Here is an 11,811-nt window from a genome sequence, read left to right on the forward strand (position 1 = left end):
TTTCGTTACAACCCTTTTGTAGTATGACTTAGGAATATTTGTTGATGATCCTAATGTCTATGCGTGAATAGTGATTGGTTGTTGGTGAAATATTGCTGAGAACCCATCATTTCCTGGCCTTTTTTCACTATTGAGCTATTTTGAAACATTTGTTTTGCTATTGGATTCATAATGGTGACCTGGGACAAGTAATTAGTGAAACCAGAGTTCAGCAGTTGCCATTAAAGCGATCGAACCAAGTCATCCTAATAGGCTAGTATTAGCCTAAAGCAGGGTTTCCCAAACTCGGGCCACATTTTGGGAGTTTTTGCCCTAGCACTACACAGCTGATTCAAATAATCAACTCATCATCATCAAGCTGGGAGTATTAGAATCAGTTGTGGAGTGCTAGGGCAAAACGCAAAACGCGCACCCCTTGTGGACCCCAGGACCGCGTTTGGGAAACGCTGGCCTAAAGAGCAAATGCTGAAAGGGACTCACCATGAGGTGCAGTACCCACATTTAACCACAAGATGGCCTCCGTGCTCCATTGTAAAGTTTGGGCCTCTGCATGAGTCTCTCAGCAGCACTGCAACATGGGACTTTCAAAGTAAGTTGGCATGCAATGTTTTTTCTGGACTGCATGCAAGGCTATTATTACACACAACTAATAGTGTCAATTATTCATCTGAACACAATTCTTGTTACTATTCGGCCTATATTATCACTCGTTTCTTTTTCCCCTCCTTTGTAAAGCATTTTACTGTGTTACTATATAGTTCAAAGGAAGTGGATGATGCCAGATGGTTGTGTATATACACACACAAACATTGAAGCTAGACTTCAGGCAACTAAAAAGGTGCAATACGTAGCTTTTAGACGTGTTAGTGAACAACATACATGGTGGCTAATGTAGAGGTGCGTGTATACATGGAACAATTGTGCCTTTTTGATGGAAATATGGAGGTGGCTCTTAAAAGAGCCTTTGGGGGATATTCGAGTTCAGGTCATCCTCATTTATGCGCGCTCTCCGCGAATACGGCGGGCCAGCTGGATGTCCTTGGGCATGATGGTCACCCGCTTGGCGTGGATGGCGCACAGGTTGGTGTCCTCGAACAGGCCGACCAGGTAAGCCTCGCTAGCCTCCTGTAGGGCCATCACGGCGGAGCTCTGGAAGCGCAGGTCGGTCTTGAAGTCCTGGGCGATTTCTCGCACCAGGCGCTGGAAGGGCAGCTTGCGGATGAGTAGCTCAGTGGACTTCTGGTAACGACGGATCTCTCTCAGAGCCACGGTGCCGGGCCTGTAACGGTGAGGCTTCTTCACACCGCCGGTGGCCGGGGCACTCTTGCGAGCAGCCTTAGTGGCGAGCTGCTTCCTGGGGGCTTTGCCACCGGTGGATTTGCGAGCGGTTTGCTTGGTTCTGGCCATGGCGCTGCTCTGACAGTCGGGAGTATAGCCTCGAAATGCCTATGTGAAGTTTATAAAGCCGGCAGTGGCGCCTGCTGATTGGACACCATCTCCCCACCACCCCGATTGGCCCGTTTCGCAGGCCTCCTCCGTTGGCCATTGGACGGGAGGCCCGGCCTCTCCAAAACTCAAACTCCCGGTGCGCGCGCAATAGGACGCCGCCGGCCCTTTATGCGCAATAGGACGCCGCCGGCCCTTTACGCGCAATAATAGTCGCCAAAGTCAAGAGTGACAGCTTATAGACACGTATCATCTAATGCTAGCCTGCTATGGCAAATGAGGCCAAGTAGGTGTTGTTGTTCATGCAAGGCCTCATGTGGGCACAGAATGTCGAAATAGTTGTGTATACACCCACTCAATGTATTGCGGTCATAGAAAGGTACTTTGCGCTTTTGGAGAGCTAGGTGGTTGGCTCTTAAAAGAGCCTTTGGGGGTTGAGTAGTCAAGTTGAAGTCGCAGTAGCGAATTTACTTGGCTTTGACTGCCTTCTCGGTCTTCTTGGGGAGTAGGACTGCCTGGATGTTGGGCAGCACACCACCCTGAGCGATGGTCACACCGCCGAGCAGTTTGTTCAGCTCCTCGTCGTTACGGACGGCCAGTTGCAGGTGACGGGGGATGATACGAGTCTTCTTGTTGTCACGGGCAGCGTTGCCGGCCAACTCCAGGATCTCAGCAGTCAGGTACTCGAGTACGGCGGCCAGGTAGACTGGTGCGCCAGCGCCCACACGCTCGGCGTAGTTGCCTTTGCGCAGCAGCCTGTGAGACATGCCACAGAATATGCTCTTCATCCAAAGCGGACCTGATAGAGACCAGTCTATCATCCTGCTTCCCCCTCCTCTACCTCAAGATTCTCCTTCAGCTGTGCTGAGTGCAATCGAGATTGGAGTTAAAAAGGCTTATCCTTGACATAAGTCTTCCTAGCCAAAGCGGACCTGATTGGAATCTGTCAAGGTCCTGCTTTGTCCTCTTTTTCTAGCTCAAGAACGCCTTTCAGCTCTGCTGAAATTCGATCGAACAAAAGAGTTAGAAAACATGTCCATAGTATATTACTTCTAATGAAAGCGGACTTATGAACGTGGTCACAATCCTGCTTTCCTTCTCTATTCTGCTCATGATCTCCCTTCAGCCACGCTGAGTACAGACCGAGCCAAAGAGTTAGAAGACATATCCAACAGATAGAAACGGATAAAAGGAGACGGTGTCGACCATGACGCCGCTCTACAAATGTCCTCTACCTCTGTTCCCCTGAAGAGGGCAGTAGAAGCTGCAACTCCACAGTGCGCTCTAATACCCTGAGGCGGTTGTTGCCCCGCCGCCTCGTACGCCGTCTCAATGCCTTCACAAAGCCAATGAGACAATCGCTGTTTTGAAAGTGGTCTACCCAATGCAGCCGCACCGTGACACACAAACAGCTGAGGCGATGACCTAACCGCCGCTGTGCGCCTCACGTAACACGCCAAAGCGCGTACTGGGCACAAACAATGAAGCTTTTCCTCACTCCTCTCCCCATGGGGAGGAGGATGAAAAGCCCACAATTCCACGATCTGTGATCTATATGCACTGTTAAATTAAGCCACTGGGCTATTCCCGTTCAGAGGCAGGCTGCTGTGATGTGTTACAAGTGCCATGTAATAACAATAACAATACTATAGTGGCTTCGAATTGAAACTCACGAGTGCACCCTCACCAGCCATTTTTATATATGAGCCACTGGGCTATTCCCGTTCAGAGGCAGGCTGCTGTGATGTGTTACAAGTGCCATGTAATAACAATACTATAGTGGCTTCGATTTCAAACTCAAGAGTGCACCCTCACCAGCTGTTTGTTTCCCATTTGGAGAGAAATAATGTGTGGTTCTATATCGTGGAGCTCCGCCCCATAGGGGAGCTCTGCTCCTAGTGGTTTACCCTCTGCCCTAGGGCAGAACAGCCTGAAGCAAAATTATGCACACACCTACAGCCAATAGGAGTACAGGTGTCCCTATATAAGGAACCCCGTTCCCTCAATCTGCCTCCCATTATCTTCAGCGACTGGACTAGTGAAGAAGCCTTCGAAGACTCAGGAAGATTTCGTCGTTGACTGCCAGCCGTCAACGTCTTCCACCATGAGCACACCTGGGATTTTCCCACCCCCAAAAGCCCTTTTCAGGGCTCAGTGCCGCTGCACCTCCATGGCAACCTCGGACCCCCACGACCTTTGTTTCGTGTGTTTGGGGCCGCAGCATGCCAAGGATGGTCTCGGCAACCCTCCTAATTGCGCCTCCTGCACTCTCCTTCCTATGAAGGAGAGAAAGCAGCGCTGGGCGTTTTTTAAAGAGGATGTCCCTCTTGATGATGCAATGTCCGTACTCGCCTCTGCTTCAGAGGCATCAGAGGACAGTGCGGAATCGGAGGATGACAAGGAGGGCGCCGAGACGGATATCCCAGTGGGACAATCCAGACCTCTGGCGCCTACCTTCAAGACCCCCTTTCATTCTGAGAGCGCGAGGTCAGAAGGATCCTTGTGCGATGACGACATGGGCTCTGCTAGGTCAGAAGCCCTGTCCTTCGCGGCAGCCTCTCTGCGCTCGGACTTTCCCGAGCTCATTGAGAAGGCAGCCACCCGACTTGAGATTGCGCTGCCCCCAGTTCCCCTTCCTATGGAGGTGGACCTGATGGAGGGCGGCCCTTACTCCAAGCCGAGGAGAGCAGCTGAGCCAATGGCTCCAGCCTTGCCCTCTCTCGGTAAGTATGTCGAGGGCTCGTGGGGGTCACCCCTGGAGGCGCGTTCGCCGGCCAGGGCGTACACCTCCTTCACCAGAGTGGCTGGTTATGAGTGGGCAGCTAGGGGAATCCCCAGGCTCGAGGGCGCCATGACGGCGTTCCTGGTGCCGGGTTCGAGTCCCTGGGCAGCCTCCAAGAAGGCCACCCTGCCAGCCCAGAAGGATAGGCTCACAGCCAAATTGGCTGAGAAATCCTTCATGCTGGGAGCCCAGAGCGTAGCGGCGGCGAACAACATCGCCCTCCTCGCAGCCTCCCTATCCCGTCTCACAACGGGTAGGTCCGAGATGACAAGCGAGGAAGTGGAGGAGGCTTCGAGGATTTCCGGAGCCATCCTCCACCTGACGCAGGCGGTTGCCATATGTGCGGGCAGGACCATGGCCACCTCAGTGGTCACGGAAAGGCACCTCTGGCTGTCCATGACAGCCAGGAAGGAGACCGATAGGGCGTCCCTGCTCAACGCACCCGTCTCCAGCGAGGGCCTATTTGGCCTCGCCGTCAAGGACGCCACCGAGAGGATCGCTAAACTGGACGAGGAGAGGAGGCACCAGGCTAAGCATTTGCCGTTAGCAATGAAAGCCAGCAAAGCCCCAGCCAGCACGTCCACCTCGAACGCCCCCAACAGAAACACTGTGAGGCGACGGGTCAGGAGGCAGGCGCACACCCCAGGCAGCGGGAGAGCGGGCTCGGCAGCGACGGTGACAGCGTCGGTTCCGCCGGCGAGAGAGGTCGTCCAGAAGCCAGCCTGGCAGCACCAGAAGGTCTCCCAGAAGAGGTGGCACCTCTGACGAGGCGAGGGGGAGAGAACGGAGGACGGCCCGGCGTGTGACGCAGAAGGGCCTACTGTTCCCCCCCACCCCACTGTTCAGGGCGTGGAGGGTAGTGTTTTGCATTGTGTGAATAAAGAGATGGTTCTCATTGACATTGTCAAAGAAGGACATTTATTCCATGAGGTTCAGAACACTTCACGTTCTATGTTTCTCCCTCACCATCCTGAGCGCAGCCCAACCCACCTAGAGTGTGTAGCTGAGCGCGCTCAGGAGAGGAAAAGGGTAAAGGTAGCAAGGCGCAGCCTTAGCTCACCTAATAAAGATCTCTTACTACAGACTCCTAGGAGCTCTGTAGTAAAGGTCTCACATAGCAGGCAGTTGCCTCTGTCCCAATGTGACATGAAGGCGCAGCCGCTAGCCGGGAGTGACGCCTTACTGCAGGCTAATGCCTCAGTCAGTGCAGATCAGACCCGTGCGACGTTCACGGAGAGCGGGAATACCAGGGTTACAGATGTAGCCAAGGTATGGACGCCTCCGGTATATTCTGAACGTATCAATGCCCATGGCTCTGAGCGCAGCTCACCACACACTGAGTGTGTCGTTGAACAGCAGCCTAAGACCAGTAAAGAGGCATTGTGGCACCACCGTGTGGTATCAGCCAGAGATCACACCTTTCAGATTCTGTTGAGTTCTGTAGAGGAGGAATCTCATTCTAAGCGGCAGTCTCAGTCAGACAATGACATGATGACGCAATCGCTTTCCGGAGAGAGCGCTCTGTCTCAGGCCAGTACCTCAGCCAGCGCTGTTCAGACCCGTGCTGCGTTCACGGAGGGCAAGATTACTGGAGTTACGGTTATAACTAACGTATCAAAGCCCCCGATTCACCCAGAACGAGCTGATGTTTCCTCTCCCTTTCAAGGGGGGCCCGCCTTGGGCTATTCCACCAACCCAGTGCTGGGGAATAGCGGCGGCGAGGGCCATAGAGGAATACAGGTCTTTCCTACTAGACGCACCACAGCTTCGTGCGCGCCCGCTTTCTCTGCATTGCTGGCAGTGGCGTCGAAGCTGTACCCTCTCACGCTGGCTAGAACAGACGTTAGAGAAGGGTTATGCCCTCCAATTCCATCGGACCCCACCCCCTTTCAGGGGAGTAGTGGAGACGGTGATGAAAACGCCAGACAAAGTGGCCGCTCTGAAGTCAGAGATTACGGAACTTTTGGCGAAGGAGGCGGTCACAGTAGTGCCCCGAGAGCAAAGGAACAAGGGGCTGTACTCGCCCTATTTCCTAGTGCCCAAAAAGACGGGGGGAGTGAGGCCGATTTTGGATTTACGCACTCTCAACGAGAGCATAACCAAACGGCCCTTCCGAATGCTGACAACAAAACGCCTACTGGAATGTGTTCAGAAGGGAGATTTTTGTACAAGCATAGACCTAAAGGACGCGTACTTTCATGTGCCGATACAATCACGCCACAGAAAGTTTCTGCGGTTCGCCTTTCAAGGGGTGGCGTACGAGTTCACGAGGATGCCGTTTGGGTACGCCCTGGCACCTCGAACATTTTCCAAATGTGTGGAGGCGGCATTGGAACCGCTGCGTCGTCAAGGGATAAGGATATTAGCCTACCTAGACGACCTGCTGGTTCTCGCCCCGTCAGCAGAGCTGGCGTTCACACACACGACACAGACAGTGATTCATCTCACGCGTCTGGGGTTTGCTGTGAATTGGAAAAAGAGCGCACCCTGGCCCAGTCATCAGATTGTCTACCTGGGACTACAGCTAGACACTGTAATGATGAGGGCGCGAATTTCGGACCCTCGAAGGGCAGCATTATTACTAGCCCTGAGGAAGTGTCGTCCGAATCACACAGTAACGGCGCTATCGATCATGTCACTTTTGGGTCTCATGTCGGCAGCCCACTCTGTGGTACCGCTAGGGCTTCTGCACATGCGCAGAACACAGTGGTGGTTCGCCCAACTAAGACTAGACCCAGTGCGTCAACGTCATCGGTTGGTGGTGGTTCCTCTCTCGCTAAGAGCAGACCTGGACTATTGGCGGAACCCGTGCGTTCTCACGCACGGAGTCCCGATGGGCAAGGTGTCATCCTACATTCCAGTGTTTACAGATGCCTCTCTGACTGGATGGGGAGGGACATGTCAGTCTCAAGCGATAGGAGGTGCATGGCCTCAATCAGGTCGTCACATCAACCTCCTAGAGTTGGAAACGGTGCGACTGGTCTTGACCCACTTCGCGTCTACCCTTCGGGGTCGCGATGTGTTGGTCTGGTCAGACAACCGAACCACAGTGGCTCACATAAACCGCCAGGGAGGGGTCAGGTCTCCTGCCCTTCATCGGGCGGCAGTGGAATTGTGGCTGTGGGCTCACAAGCACCTTCGCTCGTTGAGAGCAGCACACATTCCGGGCTACTTGAACGTAGGGGCAGACCTCATGTCAAGAGGGGGTCCTCGAGACGACGAGTGGTGTCTGCACCCGGACATTGTTCTACAGATTTGGGAACAATTCGGGAGAGCCGAGGTGGACCTGTTCGCGTCACGTGTGAACGCGCAGTGTCTCCTATGGTTCTCTCTGAGAAACCAGGACGAACCGCCATTGGGAAGAGACGCATTTGCGCACTACCCGTGGCCGAAAGTTCTCCTGTATGCATTCCCTCCGCTGTCTTGCATTCTCCCACTGCTAGCCAGGGTGAGGTCAGAGGAGCTGTCAGTGATACTGATAGCGCCCGATCGCCCGGGGGCTCCGTGGTTTGCAGAGATGAGTCAGATGTTGATTGCGCCACCTTGGCCAATTCCACATCGACGAGACGCGTTGACTCAGGCGGGAGGCTCGATAGGGCAATGGCCCATAATCGGCCAACCACTGAAGGCTTGGTTCCTGAATGGGACAGGTTGAAGCGCCGTGGGTTGTCTGATGCAGTGATCAGAACAATACAGGGCGCAAGAGCCGGTTCCACTTCTAGGGTGTATACCAGCAGATGGAACGTTTTCTCACGATGGTGTGATACACAGGACGTAGACCCCATGAGCTCTCAGGTAGAGAGTGTGCTCTCATTCCTACAGTCTATGTTTGATAAGCAGAAATCGCCCTCCACCATTCGAGTGTTTGCAGCGGCAATTTCAGCTGGTCATGAAGGGCTTAACGGAAAAAGTGTGTTCAGTCACCCATTAGTGAAACGTTTCCTATTGGGAACGCAACGGCTTAGGCCAAAGCCTAGAGCTACGTTGCCAAAATGGGATTTGGCATTGGTTCTCGAAGCGCTATGTAAGTCGCCGTTCGAGCCATTGAATCAAATACCCCTCAAGATGCTGTCTATCAAGACGGCGCTGTTGCTCGCCTTGACTACCGCTAAACGAGTCAGTGATTTGTGTGCACTGTCGACGAGACCCGACTGCCTTGCCATTAATGGCGATCTGAGCAGAGCGGTGTTACGTCCTAACCCGGCATTTGTGCCGAAGGTTATTAACAGCAGAGGTGGGACAAAGTCATTGTTATGCAAGTCACAAGTAAGTCTCAAGTCTTTGCCCTCGAGTCCCGAGTCAAGTCGAGTCAAAGATGAGGTCCCAAGTCGAGTCAAAAGTCAAAGCCATCAAGTCTCAAGTCGAGTCCAAAGTCCTACCATTTTAGTTTCGAGTCATTTCAAGTCCTCTTACCACAGAAATAAAATGTATACAAATCATGTATGTCTGTAAGATTTGTATTTATTTAAACCTTTTTATACAATAACATTAATCAAATACAGCAAAAAACATAACATTTAATTTTCACAAAAAAAATGCTTGTATTTGAACAGCATATTGCACTAGAACAATGCAGAGAGAGAGAGAGAGAGAGAGAGAGAGAGAGAGAGAGAGAGAGAGAGAGAGAGAGAGAGAGAGAGAGAGAGAGAGAGAGAGAAAATGGTTTACGGGGAAGGACAAACACCAAAGCTCTGGAAGTAAAAACAGTGTGGGAACCTGCACTGCAAATGAACAGATCTTACTCCATGTGAAACTCCTACCACAGGAGAGAGAGAGCTGTGTGGACAGGTGATGAGCAGAGAGTGAGTGTGTGTGCGCGCATGCGTGCTGTGGACAGGTGGAGGGAGGCCCCTATACTGCATTGCATTTGCAAAAGATCAAATTGGCCAAAAGTCTGTCAGTCATTTGTGCACGATGGGGACGCAGAATGATGCCACCATGGCTGAAAACTCGCTCCACTGGAGCACTAGAAGCAGGCACTGCCAAGACTCGGATGGCTACTTGAAAGAGTGAAGGAAGAGTCTTACTGTTCAGTGCCCAGAACAAAAGGGCATTCTGTCCTTCTGCCATGTCAATGTAGTGACTTAGCTGTACTGCTGGTGGGGTCCCAACATCCCTTTTCTGCCTCTTATGGTATGCAGCAAACAGCCCTTCTCCTTCCATGTCCTCTAGTTCTTCTTCAGCAGGCACCGGCACAGGCTGCTCTGTCTCTGCAGCATCTTGCAGGATCAATTCTAAAAATAAAAATAAAAACGTGTCACAACAGCAGAAACAAAAGAGCCCTTATTTCTGATGTTGATGATACTGTTCAAGACTGAAATTTTTTATTATTGTTAAAGTCAGATTAATATCACATTAGATCCTATATCAGATTAAGATCAAATTATTGTACGTTGCATTTAAGTTGCATTGCAAGTCAATAATATTTACCTTTAACTCGTTGTGCCACCTCTGCCTTGATGTCACGGTTGACCAGCACATGGGGCTCAATCCACAGCAGACAAAAGGCTGGATCCAAGGCAGCTGCTTTCAGGTAGACTGTGTCTGAAAAGGGGGCAGTGATCCCTTCTTGAGACTGGGCCATTTTTACATTAATGAAGATCCCAAGAAATCTTTTTTTCAGGGATGCCTGCAGACCTCTGACCAGGCCACTCAGGAAACGAACTTGAGGCTTCAGCTTCTCAAGATGGTGATTGAGGGACAAGATGGATGGAACAACTGCACTGATTGTAATGACTTTCTCCCCCTGTGTCAAATCAGTTGCTTCTCCGAACGGTTTTAAGATGTCCACCAACTCGTTGTGCTTGTGTGGAGCAGGGAGCTAAGTTTTGATAACTTGGAGAGAGAAGGACATGCCGCTTTTGTTTCTTTCAAACCGTCTCCCACAACCAGCTGCAATGTGTGTGCAAAACACTGCAGGCGCTGTTTCTTTGCCATAGCAGCATCGACGGTTTGCTGGTCTTCTTGGGTTAAGTCATGCCATAGCTCAGGATCATCAAGATTATCTCCAGCATCTTCATCTTCCTCCTGTTCGCTGGGGAAGCAGACTGTAAATGCCTTGCGCATGTTAGCAGCATTGTCACTAATTATATAGTCCAATTTAGCTTTGATGTTGTATTCATCACATATTGCCTCAAATTGGTCACAGATTCGCTCTGCTGTGTGAGAGCCTTTGAAGCGGTTGCAGGCCAAGAGATTAGTCTTTAGCTGTACCCTCTCTGCATCTCGCTCCATCCAGTGCACAGTGACACCAAGGAATCCCCTCATCTTTCGATCAGACCAAATGTCCACAGTGACTGAAACATGGTCAGTGTTGCTCAATTGAGTTTTTAACTTTGACCGTCTCTCCTCAGCAAGGCTCTCTGTTTTTGTGGTCAGCGTTCGGCGACATACTGGGGTATACTTGCTGTCCAGCACAGCCAGAAAGTGACGAAAGCTCTTATTTTCCACAATAGACAGAGGGAAATTGCAATCAATAATCAAGTCAGACAGTATCGCATTGGAGATGGCCTTCTGCTGTGGGTGGGTCAGGCTGTAACGCCCTACACGAGTGTCAAGGAATTGTGAGATTGAAGGCTGTTGTGGTTCATCTACGATGATTTTGTTCATCTGGTATTCTTCATACCTGTAACAGAGAAGAATATGAAACAGATGTCAGAAAATCCTTTACAGCCACACATGTTGTATTTGAAACTACTCTTTACTCATATCAATGTTGTTGTGTTAATATTCATTGCCTATTGTACACTACGGTTTACGATAATACATTTCAGTGTCAGTGTATGCAATATTAAGAATATTTTCACTGCTTCAAAATTCATAAGAAAGCCCTTTCCCTCAAGAAACTGAAGTCATATGCTTTATAGCAGTGGTTTTCAAAGTGGGGACGGGGACCCTTGGGTGCCGCGAGGGGGTTCTAGGGGGGCCATGGCAAGTTGGCATGAAAAGTATAGAAAAACAAAATAATTGAATAAATTAAATAACTAAAGTAAACCAAATTAAACCAAAAATAAGCTAAACAATATTCCCATTAGTTAAGAACTGCACTATAATAATCTATTGCATCTCTGAACATTACTACTATAATCGTTATTATTTTATTATATACTGTATATATCCCAGTGGTGCGCTGCCTCACAGACCTACTGTAGACTACGGTAGCACTCTGTCCATGCGCTGTCTGCTGTTTGGGCATGATATGAAAAGGGAAGGCTAATGGTGGATCTACTGTGACTGTGTTATCATTTTCCTCTTTACAATGTATACGTCTTACTATGTTTCCTGTTGTACTTGGATGGGTTTAGGGATGCACCAACTACATCCGAGTTGTGAAAGGGGGTGCATTCATTGTTTAATTGTGATATTTTGTCTTCAGCGACAGTTCAGCTTAGTTGTGATTAACCAAAATTACATAAACGACCTCAATGAGGCAGCACACCAGCAACTCTGAAACTGAATTCTAAAACGCTTAACGTGAAAAACGCTTAACGTTGCTTAATGCTTAATATACTAAGACAGTAATATTATAAGACCAAACTCTGCAAATATCATATTAATAAAGCATACTATGTACAAAACATCAG

The sequence above is a fragment of the Coregonus lavaretus genome (assembly GCF_964263955.1).
Source record: "Coregonus lavaretus genome assembly, contig: HAP1_SCAFFOLD_3286, whole genome shotgun sequence".
NCBI lineage: Eukaryota > Metazoa > Chordata > Actinopteri > Salmoniformes > Salmonidae > Coregonus > Coregonus lavaretus.